This window comes from Coregonus clupeaformis, chromosome 5 (assembly GCF_020615455.1).
Source record: "Coregonus clupeaformis isolate EN_2021a chromosome 5, ASM2061545v1, whole genome shotgun sequence".
NCBI classification, from domain to species: domain Eukaryota; kingdom Metazoa; phylum Chordata; class Actinopteri; order Salmoniformes; family Salmonidae; genus Coregonus; species Coregonus clupeaformis.
The window spans coordinates 33,926,062-33,946,312 of record NC_059196.1 but is presented as its reverse complement, the minus strand read 5'-3'; the positions used below and the strand labels follow the sequence as shown (position 1 = coordinate 33,946,312).

The 20,251-nt window shown below is 43.6% G+C and overlaps 2 non-coding genes and 1 pseudogene across 2 annotated transcripts; 1 reads left to right on the top strand and 2 right to left on the bottom strand.

Moving 5' to 3' along the window:
• The first annotated feature begins 4,355 nt into the window (after nt 1-4,355).
• Nucleotides 4,356-4,427, top strand: trnap-ugg. The gene has a single exon. It is a non-coding gene; the product is annotated as a tRNA-Pro (tRNA).
• Nucleotides 4,428-4,686: 259 nt separating this feature from the next.
• trnai-aau lies at nt 4,687-4,760 on the bottom strand. Its single transcript has one exon. It is a non-coding gene; the product is annotated as a tRNA-Ile (tRNA).
• Nucleotides 4,761-14,375: 9,615 nt separating this feature from the next.
• LOC121567003 lies at nt 14,376-17,913 on the bottom strand (annotated as a pseudogene).
• Nucleotides 17,914-20,251: the final 2,338 nt, after the last annotated feature.

The window sequence follows — 20,251 nt, the reverse complement described above, 5'->3', positions numbered from 1 at the left end:
TTGCACAGGGCGGGGTTCAGACCCAGGGCCTCGAGCTTAATGATGAGCTTGGAGGGTACTATGGTGTTGAATGCTGAGCTATAATCAATGAACAGCATTCTTACATAGGTATTCCTCTTGTCCAGATGGGATAGGGTCTAGGATGGGTCTAGGGTGACAGGTAAGTTAGAGGTGATATGATCCTTGACTAGTCTCTCAAAGCACTTCATGATGACAGAGGTGAGTGCTACGGGGCAATAGTCATTTAGTTCAGTTACCTTTGCTTTCTTGGGTACAGGAACAATTGTGGCCATATTGAAGCATGTGGGGACAGCAGACTGGGATAGGGAGAGATTTAATATATAGGCATACTATGCTACAGTAGCCTTTATGCTATTATACTTGGTTCTGTTATGTAAAATACTAATTAGCCTAATTATTATGTGATCTTGCGAGACATTGATTCAGCTTTGATAGGGCCTGTTGTCTGGACCTATGGCAGTCTCTATGGGGGTGCCACAGGGTTCAATTCTTGGGCCGACTCTTTTCTCCGTGTATATCAATGATGTCGCTCTAGCTGCTGGTGACTCTCAGATCCACCTCTACGCAGACGACACCATTTTGTATACATCTGGCCCTTCATTGGACACTGTGTTAACAAACCTCCAAACGAGCTTCAATGCCATACAACACTCCTTCAGTAGCCTCCAACTGCTCTTAAACACTAGTAAAACTAAATGCATGCTCTTCAACCGAACGCTGCTTGCACCCGCCCACCCGACTAGAATCACTACTCTCGACGGGTCTGACCTAGAGTATGTGGACAACTACAAATACCTAGGTGTCAGGTTAGACTGTAAACTCTCCTTCCAGACTCACATTAAGAATCTCCAATCCAAAGTTAAATCTAGAATCGGTTTCCTATTTCGCAACAAAGCCTCCTTCACTCATGCTGCCAAACATGCCCTCGTAAAACGGACTATCCTACCGATCCTTGACTTCGGCGATGTCATTTACAAAATAGCTCCAACACTCTACTCAGCAAATTGGATGTAGTCTATCACAGTGCCATCCGTTTTGTCTCCAAAGCCCCATATACTACCCACCACTGTGACCTGTACGCTCTTGTTGGCTGGTCCTCACTACATATTCGTCGCCAAACCCACTGGCTCCAGGCCATCTATAAATCACTGCTAGGCAAATCCCCGCCTTATCTTAGCTCATTGGTCACCATAGCAACACCCACCCGTAGTATGCGCTCCAGCAGGCATATCTCACTGGTCATCCCCAAAGCCAACACCTCCTTTGGCCGCCATTCCTTCCAGTTCTCTGCTGCCAATGACTGGAACAAATTGCAAAAATCTCTGAAGCTGGAGACACTTATCTCCCTCACTAACTTTAAGCATCAGTTGTCAGAGCACCTTACCGATCACTGCACCTGTACACAGCCCATCTGAAATTAGCCCGCCCAACTACCTCATCCCTATATTGTTATTTATTTTGCTCATTTGTACCCCAGTTTCTCTATTTGCACATCATCTATTGCACATCTATCATTCCAATGTTAATACAAATTGTAATTATTTTGCACCATAGCCTATTTATTGCCTTACCTCCATAACTTGCTACATTTGCACACACTGTATATATATTTTCTATTGTGTTTTTGACTTTATGTTTTGTTTCACCCCATATGTAACTGTGTTGTTGTTTTTATCGCACTGCTTTGCTTTATCTTGGCCAGGTCGCAGTTGTAAATGAGAACTTGTTCTCAACTGGCTTACCTGGTTAAATAAAGGTGAAATAAAAATAAATAAATAAATAAATATTTACTAAACGAGCACCATTTTGAGAAGTGATATCTTCTATTTGTGATAATAATAGTAAGTGATGAGTAAGACTATTAGGCGTAGGCAACAGATCTTGATGAGAGTTATTTTGAGCGATTTTAGCGCCCTTCGAATCGTGGTGGTGAAAGGATTTCACCGTAACCAAGTGGTCACATATAGTTCTGGGTTCCACTGCGCAAGAGGGGTCCCGTGAAGTTTTATGAACATCAAGGCAGACGCGGTGAATTTGGATCCTAGATCTCGTTGGTGTGATGATAAGGTTCATGTGTGTGGATCAGTTTGTCTGCATACGCAATAGAGTTGGTGCGTTTCTGTAAGCTAAGCACTCAAACAGTAGGGCGAGTTCGAGTGCGTCGTAGGCCTACAAGTCCAACAAACTGTTTTGAGGACAGCCATTTTAACCCCTGGTAGAGTTTCCTGCCTGCGGCTGGTCTTGTTACGTCGGATTTGGCCCGCTCAAAGTAGTCAAGCCTCCGGCCAACGGGTCTCTGCAAACATGCCTACAGTTATTCATCATTCGAGAAGACGGTGAAGAAACCACAATTTACCTACATATAGGTTGCTATAGCCTACATGTGTATTTAGTTTGTCATTCTATTGTTTTTATGGAATTTTTGTGTAATTAAATATCATTTATTTAGAATTCATCAGAATACATTTTCGTTCTGGGTTCCAGAAATATTGTGAGGGAGCGCTACATCCCTGATAATGTCTATACACACCATCATATTAACATATATATTTATATTACAGACTCTGCCATTGCTCGTTTTAATAACTTGTTTCAAAAAATTCAAAAAAATAAATAACAGAAAAATGGTGCGTGCATATGTATTCACCCCCTTTGCTATGAAGCCACTAAATAAGATTTGGTGCAACCAATTACCTTCAGAAGTCACATAATTAGTTAAATAATTGTGGAAGAGTGGCCAGAAAAAAAGCCATTGCTTAAAGAAAACAATAAGCAAACAGGTTTGGTGTTCACCAAAAGGCATGTGGGAGACTCCCCAAACATATGGAAGAAGGTACTCTGGTCAGATGAGACTAAAATTGAGCTTTTTGGCCATCAAGGAAAACGCTATGTCTGGCGCAAACCCAACACCTCTCATCACACCGAGAACACCATCCCCACAGTGAAGCATGGTGGTGGCAGCATCATATTTCTATATTTCTTAATTCCTTTATTTGTATTTTGGGGATTTGTGTGTATTGTTTTGTATTGTTAGGTATTTTCTGCACTGTTGGAGCTAGGAACATAAGCATTTCGCTACACCCCGCGATAACATCTGAAAAATATGTGTATGCGACCAATACAATTTGATTTGGTTAGGGTTTAGGGTAGGGACATCCCAAGGATCCCAATCGAACTGACCATTATGTTATAAGGTTAAGGGGTCAAGCTCGCTGGGCACGAGCGCCCTCTTCTGAGTGAATACGGAACTACGCCTGTGTGGGTTCACCTCACGTATGTGCTCATCCTAGCCCGTTTATTTATACTTCAGTGATCTGTGTAAAATAGCCCACATTCAGGCATGGTCAACAGTAGTACATCAATGAAAAATCTGCAGGAAAGTGAGTCTTGCATCAGACATGAGTGAATGACAACTAGCCTATAACACCAATAGTGTGTAACACAGGTAAGCTTTCCTGTAATTGACCAGAATAGTACTTATAGGCACTGTTTTTCCGCAGTTCTGTTAACAACCGCGAGGGCAGGTGTTCGGCAAGTGGGAGCGAAGGACACTGTGCGCTAGCTTTTTATTTGATTTATTTAACCAGGTAAGCCAGTTGAGAACAAGTTCTCATTTACAACTGCGACCTGGCCAAGATAAAGCAAAGCAGTGCGATAAAAACAACAAACACAGAGTTACATATGGAATAAACAAAACGTACAGTCAATAACACAATAGAAAATCTATTTACATGGGGGTAAGGCAATAAATAGGCCATAGTGCAAAATAATTACAATTTAGTATTAACACTGGAGTGATAGATGTGCAGAAGATGATGTGCAAATAGAGATACTGGGGTGCAAATTAGCAAAATAAATAACAATGTAAATAACAATATGGGGATGAGGTAGTTGGGTGGGTTAATTACAGATGGGCTGTACAGTTTAGTTAGAGGTGTTTATGAATGAGCCAATGGGATGCTCGAGGGAACGCCCCGAATTGCGGGCTGCAGTTGCATACTAATGATATTTTCAACCTAAATTCCGTCTCCCCTGAAAAACGAATGGGTGTACTCCGTTCAGACGTCTTTTTACTATGGCAGTGACAGTTACACAAAATATAATTGAAATATACATTGCAGAACGTTTAAAAACTCTTGTGTGGTTACATTGAACATCATTTGCGGCCAGCTTGCTACGTGCCACCAGGCGATAGATACATTTATGTTGTTTCTCCCTAGCAGCGATATACAATGTCCTAGCTACGTTTTGTGTTGTACTGGCCGTTTTGTTCTTTGCGTAAAATATTACACAGCAGCGGTTCAAAACTTGAAATAATTTTAATAGGGTATAGTGGCTCGTTGGTCTAGGGGTATGATTCTCGCTTTGGGTGCGAGAGGTCCCGGGTTCAAATCCCGGACGAGCCCTCTTTTTGTACAAAATGTGCATGTCGGCCAAGGTCACAGCAGTTGTGTATCCATTCAGGATATCTATCTAGTACACTCACTAAATTATGTATTGCTATGTCAGATTGTAAAATCATATCTTGATTTGATTAAGACAGACACATTTTTAAAACAGACACAGTTAGCCTACCCCTGTTTTCGTTGTCTTCAAATGGCCGAAATGGGTAATTCATTAAATGCCCTCTGGCTATGGTAGAACTAGAATCTGTTGCAAAAGGTCTGGCCAGTACGGGTATCGAACCCGCGACCTTCGCGTTATTAGCACGACGCTCTAACCAACTGAGCTAACCGGCCATACTTACATGTTGTGTGACAGAGTATATACACATAATTCAGACAGAGACTCAGAGAGTGAATGGTAGTTGGTGCTATATTGTTCACCATTAACTAGGTTTCCATCCAATTGGCAACAGATTTTCATGCGAATATTCTAAAATCCGCATAAAAACAATATGCGCATTTTCCCAACAGAAATGTTTCAAACAAATTGACTTGTTGCAGATAAAAGGCTGTGCGTGATGACGTGTGGCACATACAAATACCTTTTGCGGTTAAAATACAAGTGAAATAGGTTTCCATCGCATTTTCAACTCTACTGATGTTGATATATTTTTTATTGTTATATAGCGAGTGTGCTCACTGTGGTATTGGCACGTGTGCTGTAGAGCTCTTGGCTAGACTAATGTATATTATAAACTGGGTGGTTCGAGCCCTGAATTCTGATTGGCTGACAGCTGTGATATATCAGACCATATACCAGGGGTATGACACAACATGCATTTTTACTGCTCTAATTATTTTACTGCTCTAATATATTTAATTAATTGCAATAAGGCACCTCGGGGGTTTGTGGTATATGGCCAATATACCACGGCTAAGGGCTGTATCCAGGCACTCCGCATTGCATCATGCTTAAGAACAGCCCTTAGCCGTGGTATATTGGCCATATAACACAACCCCTCGTGCCTTATTGCTTAAGTGTAGCCTGCCTTAGATGAGATTATGGACAAAATTGCAATATTATTTTTATTTGTCAAACGGCAGCGAAGCATCGATGATCATTCACTAGAATAAGAGCCCTCGATATTTATTCGAAAGGAGCATCAAGCTCATCACCTTGCACTTACACCTCCCTGTGAAGTTCATCATCATTTATTTCATCTGTAGCCTACTGCATGCTTTCCATCGCGTGACTCCAAGTTTACGTCGATGTGATGGTTATTCTATCAATATTTGTGCATAAAAGCGTATACCACCAACATTTCTCGCATACTTAATATTACGAACATAAAAAAAAACACCATGTTTAGCTTATTTAGTTTTGTCGAAATTTGGAAAATGTACCGAAAAAATGTCTGTTTCCATCAGGCATTTTTTCTGACATAAAAAGGTTGAATGGAAACCTGGTTACTGATACTGAACAAAATGTCGACTGCATATTACTTTTCCTGGAAAATTAGAAACAACTTGATTTTATTACAGCAAATTGCAAAGATAAAAATTTCATAAAAAACACATTCTCAAATATAAGTATCATCTCAATGTTCATTGATCAGATCTCTTCTCTGCCGGCTGATAATGTTCTTTGATAGACAAGGCTGGTTTGTTGTTCTCCTCTGAGATGATGATCAAACAGGTTCTGCGCGTGCGTTCGCCATCGTGCGCATGTTGATTTTGTCTATCCTCACCAGATACATTCATGACACACCGGTTAAAATACCAAAACCAAATGTGAACCAACCAGTGCGCGTGGGGCAGAGCTAAACAGTTATGTTATTTTGGCATTAATACAGTGCCTTGCAAAAGTATTCATCCCCCTTGGCGTTTTTCCTATTTTGTTGCATTACAATCTGTAATTTAAATTGATTTTTATTTGGATTTCATGTAATGGACATACACAAAATAGTCCAAATTGGTGAAGTGAAATGAAAAAAAATCGAAAAAATTAATAACAGAAAAAGTGGTGCGTGCATATGTATTCACCCCCTTTGCTATGAAGCCCCTAAATAAGATTTGGTGCAACCAATTACCTTCAGAAGTCACATAATTAGTTAAATAAAGTCCACCTGTGTGCAATTTAAGTGTCACATGATCTGTCACATGATCTCAGTATATATACACCTGTTCTGAAAGCCCCAGAGTCTGCAACACCACCAAGCAAGGGGCACCACCAAGCAAGCGGCACCATGAAGACCAAGGAGCTCTCCAAACAGGTCAGGGACAAAGTTATGGAGAAGTACGGATCAGGATTGGGTTATAAAAAAATATCCGAAACTTTGAACATCCCATAGAGCACCATTAAATCCATTATTAAAAAATGGAAAGAATATGGCACCACAACAAACCTGCCAAGAGAGGGCCGCCCACCAAAACTCACGGACCAGGCAAGGAGGGCATTAATCAGAGAGGCAACAAAGAGACCAAAGATAACCCTGAAGGAGCTGCAAAACTCCACAGCGGAGATTGGAGTATCTGTCTATAGGACCACTTTAACCCGTACACTCCACAGAGCTGGGCTTTGTGGAAGAGTGGCCAGAAAAAAGCCATTGCTTAAAGAAAACAATAAGCAAACACGTTTGGTGTTCGCCAAAAGGCATGTGGGAGACTCCCCAAACATATGGAAGAAGGTACTCTGGTCAGATGAGACTAAAATTGAGCTTTTTGGCCATCAAGGAAAATGCTATGTCTGGCGCAAACCCAACACCTCTCATCACCCTGAGAACACCATCCCCACAGTGAAGCATGGTGGTGGCAGCATCATGCTGTGGGGATGTTTTTCATCTGCAGGGACTGGGAAACTGGTCAGAATTGAAGGAATGATGGATGGCGCTAAATACAGGGAAATTCTTGAGGGAAACCTGTTTCAGTATTCCAGAGATTTGAGACTGGGACGGAGGTTCACCTTCCAGCAGGACAATGACCCTAAGCATACTGCTAAAGCAACACTCAAGTGGTTTAAGGGGAAACATTTAAATGTCTTGGAATGGCCTAGTCAAAGCCAAGACCTCAATCCAATTGAGAATCTGTGGTATGACTTAAAGGTTGCTGTACACCAGCAGAACCCATCCAACTTGAAGGAGCTGGAGCAGTTTTGCCTTGAAGAATAGGCAAAAATCCCAGTGGCTAGATGTGCCAAGCTTATAGAGACATACCCCAAGAGACTTGCAGCTGTAATTGCTGCAAAAGGTGGCTCTACAAAGTATTGACTTTGGGGGGGGATGAATAGTTTCACACAAAAAAATATTTTGCATCTTCAAAGTGGTAAGCATGTTGTGTAAATCCAATGATACAAACCCCCCGAAAAATCCATTTTAATTCCAGGTTGTAAGGCAATAAAATAGGAAAAATGGCAAGGGGGGTGAATACTTTTGCAAGCCACTGTATGTGTCACATATCAGTTTGTAAACAATGTAAAATAAATAAATAAAGCCACATACAAACATGGTCTCTTGTTGGCTTCCTTGAGTAAGGCATCTCCAAAATGCAGGTGTTTCTGCCTAGCTCAGTGTTTTGTCACTCATGGGAACACTACGTCACTGCAACATTCAAGCCCCTTGGTTGCTGCCATAAAGGTACATTAGAAGTGCCCATCCAAGAAGGCTCAAGGTCATTGGCCATGAATAACATGACGTCAAATCACGTTATATCTACCGTAGCTTTGATTGGACTGATCATGTCAACATCATACTTTCCAAATCTTAGCTAGCAAGCTAGACGAGTAGTCATCATCATGAATCAAGTCGACAATCTACTGGCAAATCCTTTTCAATCCTTGTCATATGAAGATAAATTATAGATAAAACGTTTCGGTGCTCATCGGCCATTGGACATAAACATTACAGAACAAGTTGGAAATCGCAAATTCAACAATGAGGATAGTGAAGCTCGGTGGAGCTCCTTGTATTTTGTTTTGCCAGATTGTTTTCCCCGTATGCCTTGTTGGTTCCAGTGCGGCTGTGGGTCTCGGTCAGCCTGACCTCTGGTTTTCATCCCGAGTCAAATGGACAGGTGGAACGGGTGAATCAGGATGTGGGTAGGTTCCTGCGGTCATACTGCCAGGACCGGCCAGGGGAGTGGTCGGTGTTCTTGCCATGGGCCGAATATGCCCAGAACTCTGCCAGTCACTCCTCCACTAACCTAACGCCATTTCAATGTGTTTTAGATTATCAGTAGGTTCTGGCACCGTGGCATCAGAGCCAGACCGAGGCTCCTGCGGTGGATGACTGGTTTCGGCACGCGGAGGGGACGTGGAACGCTGCTCACGTCCACCTCCAACGCGCCGTGCGTCGCCAGAAGGCCAACGCTGACCGCCACCGCAGTGAGCCCCCCCAAAGTCCTGAGGAGAATAAACAAGGTTACCTCTAGGTTATTACTCCCGCCAGATTATCGTATTAACACCTCGTTCCATGTGTCTCTCCTCAGGCCGGTGGTGGCTGGTCCGCTCCAGGAGTCTGAGGTGCGGGAGGTCCCTCCGCCCCCTCTAGACATCGAGGGGGCCCCGGCGTACTCCGTCCGTTCCATCCATCAGTACCTCGTGGAGGGGTACGGTCCGGAGGAGCGGTGCTGGGTCCCGGTGAGGGATGTCCTCGATCCCTCCCTGTTGCGGGATTTCCACTGTCGCCATTCGGCTCGCCTTGCTCCGCATCCTCCTGGCCGTCCCAGAGGCCGGTGTCGGCGCGCTGCTGGAGCTGCGTGTCAAGGGGGGGGGGTACAGTCACGACTTCCTCCGAAGCTGCCTCCTCTCCTTGTTCGGGCAGGCTTCGGCGTTCGTCATCACCGGCCTTCAAGCCACTGCCGCTCCTCATCTCATCATTCCATTTGTTTTGTCTTGTTTATTACACGCACCTGGTTCATATCCCCTCATCAGTACCTGTATAAGTGTTCCCTCTGCCCCCTTGTCATTGTGTGTGATTGTTTGTTGTGAAGCTTGGTGGAGCTCCTTGTATTTTGTATCGCCTGGTTATTTTGTGTGCCTTGTTGGTTCCAGTGTGCCTGTTTTGCGCACTGGACTGTTTTGACACATTACTGCGTAACTCTGTTTTTCTGAATAAATCCTGTTATTCTGTGACTTACCCTCCTGAGCCTGACTCCTTCAACTCACCCATCACAATCGTTCCCTTATGCCATAGTTTGTACATCTAAATTGTCAGTAGAAACCACATTTGTTTAAGCAAGTCAGCCATATCAGCTATGTTTTTTTAAAAGGCAGTAAATGAGGCTGAATGAACTGTTTCGCTGCCAGACAAGGCTCCAATGATAGCCAGGTGTAGCGGTGGTAAGGATTCACTCCATGGTGCTGAAAGCTCTGCTGTTGGGACAGCTTTATGTAGGCCCTAACAGTTTGTTGGCACCGTTTGTCACCGTTATAGTGCAATTAATGTATTGTTTAGTACTGTGTTGTGTAGTGGCTTTGCTGGCATGCATCTGAAACATATGTTTATTTTTTTGCCACACCAAGATTTACATGCTAAAATCGCCACCAAGATTTGCATGCTAAAATCGCCACTGGAACCAACTGTATTTATTTGAGTACAGGTTGAAACACATACTTTATGAAACATTCATGGACATTTAGCTAGCTTGCTGTTGCTAGCTTATTTGTCCTGCGATATAGGCTAAACATGGGTTGTTATTTTACCTAAAATGCATATGGTTCTTTATTTTGCTGGATCTTTGTAGAATTTGGACCCTTTTTGAGTCACGCAAAATCGTGTGTTCTCTACTCCGACAATTAATCCACAGATAAAAGGGGAAACCTAGTCAGTTTTTAGCAGTAGTGGTGTGTGGGTAAAATCATTGGGGAACGCAAGCCAGGGAAGAAAAGCCATATTACAACCTGTGTTGTGATATTTGCGTTGTTTGCTCTATAACCTTTTTTTTTCTTTTTTTTTCTTAAAACATACTATCTACTTGCAGTGAAGACGCTCAATATTTACATTTCATTCAGTCATCTAACAGACTCCCATCCAGAGCGACCCATAGAAGCAACCAGGGTCAACGCCCTGCTCAATAACCTGTTAGTTCATATGATACAGTTGAAGTCGGAAGTTTACATACACTTAGGTTGGAGTCATTAAAGCTAGTTTTTCAACCACTCCACAAATTTCTTGGTAACAAACTATCGTTTTGGCAAGTCGGTTAGGACATCTACTTTGTGCATGACACAAGTAATTTTTCCAACAATTGTTTACAGACAGATTATTTCACTTGTAATTCACTGTATCACAATTCCAGTGGGTCAGAAGTTTACATACACTATGTTGACTGTGCCTTTAAACAGCTTGGAAAATTCCAGAAAATGATGTCATGGCTTTAGAAGCTTCTGATAGGCTAATTGACATCATTTGAGTAAATTTGAGGTTTACCTGTGTATGTACAGTGGGGGAAAAAAGTATTTAGTCAGCCACCAATTGTGCAAGTTCTCCCACTTAAAAAGATGAGAGAGGCCTGTAATTTTCATCATAGGTACACGTCAACTATGACAGACAAAATGAGAAAAAAAAATCCAGAAAATCACATTGTAGGATTTTTTATGAATTTATTTGCAAATTATGGTGGAAAATAAGTATTTGGTCAATAACAAAAGTTTCTCAATACTTTGTTATATACCCTTTGTTGGCAATGACACAGGTCAAACGTTTTCTGTAAGTCTTCACAAGGTTTTCACACACTGTTGCTGGTATTTTGGCCCTTTCCTCCATGCAGATCTCCTCTAGAGCAGTGATGTTTTGGGGCTGTCGCTGGGCAACACAGACTTTCAACTCCCCTCCAAAGATTTTCTATGGGGTTGAGATCTGGAGACTGGCTAGGCCACTCCAGGACCTTGAAATGCTTCTTACGAAGCCACTCCTTCGTTGCCCGGGCGGTGTGTTTGGGATCATTGTCATGCTGAAAGACCCAGCCACGTTTCATCTTCAATGCCCTTGCTGATGGAAGGAGGTTTTCACTCAAAATCTCACGATACATGGCCCCATTCATTCTTTCCTTTACACGGATCAGTCGTCCTGGTCCCTTTGCAGAAAAACAGCCCCAAAGCATGATGTTTCCATCCCCATGCTTCACAGTAGGTATGGTGTTCTTTGGATGCAACTCAGCATTCTTTGTCCTCCAAACACGACGAGTTGAGTTTTTACCAAAAAGTTATATTTTGGTTTCATCTGACCATATGACATTCTCCCAATCCCCTCTTCTGGATCATCCAAATGCACTCTAGCAAACTTCAGACGGGCCTGGACATGTACTGGCTTAAGCAGGGGGACATGTCTGGCACTGCAGGATTTGAGTCCCTGGCGGCGTAGTGTGTTACTGATGGTAGGCTTTGTTACTTTGGTCCCAGCTCTCTGCAGGTCATTCACTAGGTCCCCCCGTGTGGTTCTGGGATTTTTGCTCACCGTTCTTGTGATCATTTTGACCCCACGGGGTGAGATCTTGTGTGGAGCCCCAGATCGAGGGAGATTATCAGTGGTCTTGTATGTCTTCCATTTCCTAATAATTGCTCCCACAGTTGATTTCTTCAAACCAAGCTGCTTACCTATTGCAGATTCAGTCTTCCCAGCCTGGTACAGGTCTACAATTTTGTTTCTGGTGTCCTTTGACAGCTCTTTGGTCTTGGCCATAGTGGAGTTTGGAGTGTGACTGTTTGAGGTTGTGGACAGTTGTCTTTTATACTGATAACAAGTTCAAACAGGTGCCATTAATACAGGTAATGAGTGGAGGACAGAGGAGCCTCTTAAAGAAGAAGTTACAGGTCTGTGAGAGCCAGAAATCTTGCTTGTTTGTAGGTGACCAAATACTTATTTTCCACCATAATTTGCAAATAAATTCATTAAAACTCCTACAATGTGATTTTCTGGATTTTTTTCCCTCAATTTGTCTGTCATAGTTGACGTGTACCTATGATGAAAATTACAGGCCTCGCTCATCTTTTTAAGTGGGAGAACTTGCACAATTGGTGGCTAACTAAATACTTTTTTTCTACCTTCAAACTCAGTGCCTCTTTGCTTGACATCATGGGAAAATCAAAAGAAATCAGCCAAGACCTCAGAAAAATAATTGTAGACCTCCACAAGTCTGGTTCATCCTTGAGAGCAATTTCCAAATGCCTGAAGGTGCCACGTTCATCTGTACAAACAATAGTACGCAAGTATAAACACCATGGGACAACGCAGCCGTCATACCGCTCAGGAGACGCGTTCTGTCAATCCCAGAACAACAGCAAAGGACCTTGTGAAGATGCTGGAGGAAACAGGTACAAAAGTATCTATATCCACAGTTTTACAGTGCACATGGGGACAAAGATCGTACTTTTTGGAGAAATGTCTGATGAAACAAAAATAGAACTGTTTGGCCATAATGACCATCGTTATGTTTGGAGGAAAAAGGGGGTTGCTTGCAAGCCGAAGAACACCATCCCAACCGTGAAGCACGGGGGTGGCAGCATCATGCTGTGGGGGTACTTTGCTGCAGGAGGGACTGGTGCACTTCACAAAATAGATGGCATCATGAGGAAGGAAAATTATGTGGATATATTGAAGCAACATCTCAAGACATCAGTCAGGAAGTTAAAGCTTGGTCTCAAATGGGTCTTCCAAATGGACAATGACCCCAAGCATACTTCCAAAGTTGTGGCAAAATGGCTTAAGGACAACAAAGTCAAGGTATTGGAGTGGCCATCACAAAGCCCTGACCTCAATCCTATAGAACATTTGTGGGCAGAACTGAAAAAGCGTGTGCGAGCAAGGAGGCCTACAATCCTGACTCAGTTACACCAGCTCTGTCAGGAGGAATGGGCCAAAATTCACCCAACTTATTGTCGGGAGCTTGTGGAAGGCTATCCAAAACGTTTGACCGAAGTTAACCAATTGAAAGGCAATGCTACCAAATACTAATTGAGTGTATGTAAACTTCTGTCCCACTGGGAATGTGATGAAATAAATAAAAGTTGAAATAAATCATTATCTCTACTATTATTCTGACATTTCACATTCTTAAAATAAAGTGGTGATCATAACTGACCTAAGACAGGGAATTTTTATGAGGATTAAATGTCAGGAATTGTGAAAAACTGAGTTTAAATGTATTTGGTTAAGGTGTATGTAAACTTCAACTTCAACTGTATATGTAGGCCTAAGGCCCGAGACAATAAAAAGACAAAATGTCAGAATAAATTCAACACCACCTTTGCTACATCACAAAACCGGAGAGCAACATCTGTCCGGTGGAGTACACAAAGCATAGGCTATTGCATGTAACAAACAGTTACGTGACCTACTACAGCATGGTCAATCAAGTTAATGTTTCTGACATTTTCGGACTACTAAACAACTATTAATTTAGAGAACCGGAGAGTTACCGCTCCATTTCAACTTCAACATTTCAACATCATCAAATCACCTATGCTTAGTCTAATACAGTGACAACTAAAATATTCCAAAAATAATGTAGTCCAATCAACGTAAGCTAAATATCATGTGGGTGTCCATGGTATTGATTTCTGTGTGTGTATGTGTGTGTGTATGTGCGCAAGTAGAAAAAACATGTTGACTCACCTTACTTGTAGAGGAACGCCAATGCCATCCTCCTCTCTTTCATGTTGCTGAAATCGTCTGTGACTCTGTCTATGACTCTGTCATACAGTACACACTTTTAGTTTTTGTTGTCCTAGGCTACCTGGCTAACGTCCTTTAATGGGACTACTACATCTAGCTCAGCGTTTCCCAAACTCGGTCCTCGGGACCCCAACGGGTGCACGTTTAGTTTTTTGCCCTAGCCTACACAGCTGTTTCAAATAATAAATTAATCATCAAGCTTTGATAATTTGAAAATAGCTGTGTAGTGTTAGGGCAAAACCAAAACGTGCACCCCTTGGGGTCCCGAGGACCGAGTTTGTGAAACGCTGAGCTAGTCCCATTAAAGGAAGTTAGCCAGGTAAATAAGGTGAGTCAACATGGGTCCCGCCTTGCCTCTCTCCACCACCTGCACGGCCCTTAGCAAACTGTCCCTCAGCACCTGGTTCTGGACACACCTCCGTATCACAGCCTCCACGTCGCTTTGCTGCTGCCCGTCCCTCTTCCCTGTCCTCTGGTAGTCACACTGGTACCCATGGGTGATGAAGAAGGCTCAGAGGGCCTTGGCATCGCTCTCCCCCAGGCCCAGCTCCCTCAGAGCAGCCCCATAGCCTTGTCCACCCGGCTGTCCTTGGGCCGCTTGCGGAGGACAGAGGCGGTGGTGGGCAGGCTGGGGGCCAGGTCAGGCACGCCCTGCAGGACCAGAGTGTGGAAGCTGTGGAAGGTGTCAGACACATACCCAAAAAGCACCAGTGACTCGGTCAATAAAAAAGTGGTCAGATGAAGCAGATGCTAAGCTACAGGACTGTTTTGCTAGCACAGACTGGAATATGTTCCGGGATTTTTCCGATGGCATTGAGGAGTACACCACATCAGTCATTGGCTTCATCAATAAGTGCATCGATGACGTCGTCCCCACAGTGACTGTACGTACATACCCCAACCAGATCCATGGTTTACAGGCAACATCCACACTGAGCTAAAGGGTAGAGCTGCCGCTTTCAAGGAGCGGGACTCTAACCCGGATGCTTATAAGAAATCCCGCTATGCCCTCCGACGAACCATCAAACAGGCGAAGCGTCGATACAGGACTAAGATCGAATCATACTACACCGGCTCCGACGCTCGTCTGATGTGACAGGGCTTGCAAACTATTACAGACTACAAAGGGAAGCACAGCCGCGAGCTGCCCAGTGACACGAGCCTACCAGAGGAGCTAAATTACTTCTATGCTCGCTTCGAGGCAAGTAACACTGAAACATGCATGAGAGCATCAGCTGTTCCGGACGACTGTGTGATCACGCTCTCCGTAGCCGATGTGAGTAAGACCTTTAAACAGGTCAACATTCACAGACGGCTTACCAGGACGTGTAGTCCGAGCATGCGCTGACCAACTGGCAAGTGTCTTCACTGACATTTTCAACCTCTCCCTGTCTCAGTCTGTAATACCAACATGTTTCAAGCAGACCACCATAGTCCCTTTGCCCAAGAACACTAAGGTAACCTGCCTAAATGACTACCGACCAGTAGCACTCACGTCTGTAGCCATGAAGTGATTTGAAAGGCTGGTCATGGCTCACATCAACACCATTATCCCAGAAACCCTTGACCCACTCAATTTGCATATCGCCCCAACAGATCCACAGATGATGCAATCTCTATTGCGCTCCACACTGCCCTTTCTCACCTGGACAAAAGGAACACCTATGTGAGAATGCTATTCATTGACTACAGCTCAGCGTTCAACACCATAGTGCCTTCAAAGCTCATCACTAAGCTAAGGACCCTGGGACTAAACACCTCCCTCTGCAACTGGATCCTGGACTTCCTGACGGGCCGCCCCCAGGTGGTAAGGGTAGGTAACAACACATCCGCCACGCTGGTCCTCAGCACGGGGGCCCCTCAGGGGTGCGTGCTCAGTCCCCTCCTGTACTCCCTGTTCACTCATGACTGCATGGCCTGCATGGCCAGGCACGTCTCCAACACCATCATTAAGTTTGCCGATGACACAACAGTAGTAGGCCTTATCACTGACAACGACGAGACAGCCTATAGGGTGGAAGTCAGAGACCTGGCCGTGTGGTGCCAGGACAACAACCTCTCCCTTAACGTGATCAAGACAAAGGAGATGACTGTGGACTACAGGAAAAGAAGAGGACCGAGCACGCCCCCATTCTCATTGACAGGCCTGTAGTGGAGCAGGTTGAGAGCTTCAAGTTCCTTAGTGTCCACATTGCCAACAAACTAACATGGTCCAAGCACACCAAGACAGTTGTAAAGAGGGCACGACAAAACCTATTCCCCCTAAGGAGACTGAAAAGATTTGGCATGGGTCCTCAGATCCTCAAAAAGTTCTACAGCTACACCATCGAGAGCATCCTGACTGGTTGCATCACTGCCTGGTATGGCAACTGCTCGGGCTCCGACTGCAAGGCACTACAGAGGGTAGTGCGTACGGCCCAGTACATCACAGGGGCCAAGCTTCCTGCCATCCAGGACCTCTATACTGGGCGGTGTCAGAGGAAGGCCCTACAAATTGTAAAAGACTCCAGCCACCCTAGTCATGGACTGTTCTCTCTGCTACCGCACGACAAGCGGTACCATAGCGCCAAGTCTAGGTCCAATAGGCTTCTAAACAGCTTCTACCCCCAAGCCATAAGACTCCTGAACATCTAATCAAATGGCTACCCAGACTATTTGCATTGCCCCCCCCCCTCCCCCTCCCCCCTCTTTTACGCTACTGCTACTCTCTGTTTGTTATCTATGCATAGTCACTTTAACAACTCTACCTACATGTACTTATTACCCCAATTACCTTGACTAACCGGTGCCCCCGCACATTGACTCGGTTCCGGTACCCCCTGTATTTAGCCTCGCTATTGTTATTTTACTGCTGCTCTTTAATTATTTGTTACTTTTATTCCTTATTATTTATTTATTTAATGTTTTTGGGGTATTTGTTTTGGTATTCTTTCTTAAAATTGCATTGTTGGTTAAGGGCTTGTAAGTAAGCATTTCACTGTAAGGTTTACATCTGTTGTATTCGGCGCATGTGACAAATAACATTTGATTTGATTTGATTTGAAAGCAGGCTGACCTCCACAGTGGGGATGGGGATGATGGGAGAAATTAAAGCAAGACAGACTGGTTTATCATTTATAATGACCACCCTAGCCGAGAGGCAAATATGTAGCCTACAGCAGAGATGAAATAAACAAAACACAATATCCTTAAATTCACTACATTCATAGTGGCTTGAATTAATAAAGATGATGAAGATAATGAGGATGAAGATGAAGATGAAGATAGTGGTCTGTGGTAGTCTTCATAGTGTGTTGTTTGATGGCTGGCTCACCTGTCCTCTAATAGAGAGGTCCAGACCTGCTCCTGTTGTTTTTGTTTGGCCAGAGCCTGCCTGTGGCGCTCCAGACTCCCTGTCAGGACCCTCTCTGCCTCATCCAGCTCCCCAAAACGACCAATGATCGCCTCCAGCCGCAGCTCCAACCTGGAAACAGAACAACCTCAGAACTCTGACTCTACAACTTCAGAGGAAAGACTCAGAACCTTAGATAGCATAAAAGTCAAGAGCATTGTGCTGAAAGGTTGCTAGTTTGAATCCCCGAGCCGACTAGGTGAAACATCTGTTGATTTACCATTGAGCAAGCACTTAATCCTAATATCATTCTGGATAAGAGCGTCTGCTAAATTACAAAAATGTAAATATTATTTGGTAGCACTGTATGTTTAATACGATAAAGAAATTACAAGTAAAGTGGCAATTACATAAATACTATTTTTGTCTTCGGGATTTATTAAAACAGGCACCATTAGGCACGTTGTGGTAGGTAGGGAGGTACCAGGTAGTATGTTATATACCTCATAACTTCCCACAGACTCCAAGAAGCCTTTTAGAGAGGTCCCCTCTGAAGGCATCCTGACACTCCACCAGCTCCAACCTTCAGACAACGTTCACACGACCTTCAGACAATATTTAGACAACCTTCAGACAACATTCACACAACCTTCAGTCAACGCTCTCAAAGAAACCGCTGTAGCGCTCTATTAAAACACACACTCCCACACATGCACTCTATGCACTCTCCTATGCTTCCACAGACACAAATACACAGTAAATGCTGTTTGCTGTTGCGAGATGAGTGTGTGAGAGAGGTGCTATTTTAAACAGTGGCTGAAATAGAAAGCAAATGGCTACTCTGGTATCAGTGCAGGTCCGTGGGTAATACTTGTGACGAGTACTGAGGATACGAAGAGGCAGGACGCAGACGCAGGAATTAACAAGGTCAAGGTTTACTCAAACAATGACAAAGAGAATTAACAAAGATAGAGTACATGACACGAAGCAAAACAAGCACACACAACATCCTACAGAACAGTCCAGGGCAGTAAAATTGTCCTTAGTTCGGTTTTACCACCACTGTGGTTGCAGCACACAACATGCAGTGAGATGGTTGGCCTCAATTTGGACAAAGCTAAAACCTCTAACTGTAGACTATGTGTGTCATGGCATCTAATCTAAACATCTGTTCATTATAATGTGTAGGGAAGGCCTACTATATGCAGTAGTAGAGCCTATGGATGGTCATCTACTAATCAGATGCATTTACATTAGCTGGACAGTAGGGGAAGTAGTGTTTCATCAAAATTATCATTATAATATAATATAATATAATATGCCATTTAGCAGACGCTTTTATCCAAAGCGACTTACAGTCATGTGTGCATACATTTTTACGTATGGGTGGTCCCGGGGATCAAACCCACTACCCTGGCGTTACAAACGCCATGCTCTACCAATTGAGTTACAGAGGACCACATTATATATCATATATTAATAGTAATGCTCATTTGTTCAGGTAGTATGTTAAAAGATGGTCTAATGTTTGTTAAACATGAATATTGGTAAATCCCCATTACATAACAAGTCTTAATCTCTCAAAGCATATAATATATGTTTTATGTTTCACATACACCAGATAGGTGCAGTCAGTGGCGACCCGTCATTCAGGGCAGGTGGGGCAGAGACCCACCTGTTTTGAGCCCCACCTGTTTAGCTAAAAATAATATATATACAGTGCATTCTGAAAGTATTCAGACCCCTTGACTTTTTCCACATTTTGTTACGTTACAGCCTTATTCTAAAATGGATTAAAACATATATATATATATATCTCATCAATCTACACACAATACCCCATAATGACAAAGCGAAAACAGGTTTTCAGAAATGTGTGCAAATTTATTAAAAATTTAAAATATGAATACCTTATTTACAGAAGTATTCAGACCCTTTGCTATGAGACTCGAAATTGAGCTCAGTTGAATCCTGTATCCATTGATCATCCTTAAGATGTTTCTACAACTTGATTGGAGTCCACCTGTGGTAAATTCAATTGATTGGACATGATTTGGAAAGGCCTGTCTATATACTGTAAGGTCCCACAGTTGACAGTGCATGTCAGAGTAAAAACCAAGCCATGAGGTCGAAGGAATTGTCCGTAGAGCTCCAAGACATGATTGTGTCGAGGCACAGATCTGGGAAAGGGTACCCATTTTTTTTTGCAGCATTAAATATCCCCAAGAACACAGTGGCCTCCATCATTCTTAAATGGAAGAAGTTTGGAACCACCAAGACTCTTCCTAGAGCTGGCCGCCCAGCCAAACTGAGCAATCGGGGGAGAAGGGCCTTGGTCAGGGAGGTGATGGTCACTCTGACAGAGATCCAGACTTCCTGTGTGGAGATGGGAGAACCTTCCAGAAGGACAACCATCTCTGCAGCACTCCACCAATCAGGCCTTTATGGTAGAGTGGCCAGACGGAAGTCACTTCTCAGTAAAAGGCACATGACAGCCCACTTGGAGTTTGCCAAAAGGCACCTAAAGGATTTGGCCCATGAGAAACAAGATTCTCTGGTCTGATTGAACTCTTGAATGGCCTGAATGCCAAGCGTCACGTCTGGAGGAAACCTGGCACCATCCCTACGGTGAATCATGGTGGTGGCAGAATCATGCTGTGGGGATGTTTTTCAGCGGCAGGGACTGGGAGACAAGTCAGGATCGAGGGAAATATGAACGGAGCAAAGTACAGAGAGATCCTTGATAAAAACCTGCTCCAGAGCGCTCAGGACCTCAGACTGTAGCGAAGGTTCACCTTCCAACAGGACAGAGACCCTAAGCAGACAGTCAAGACAACGCAGGAGTG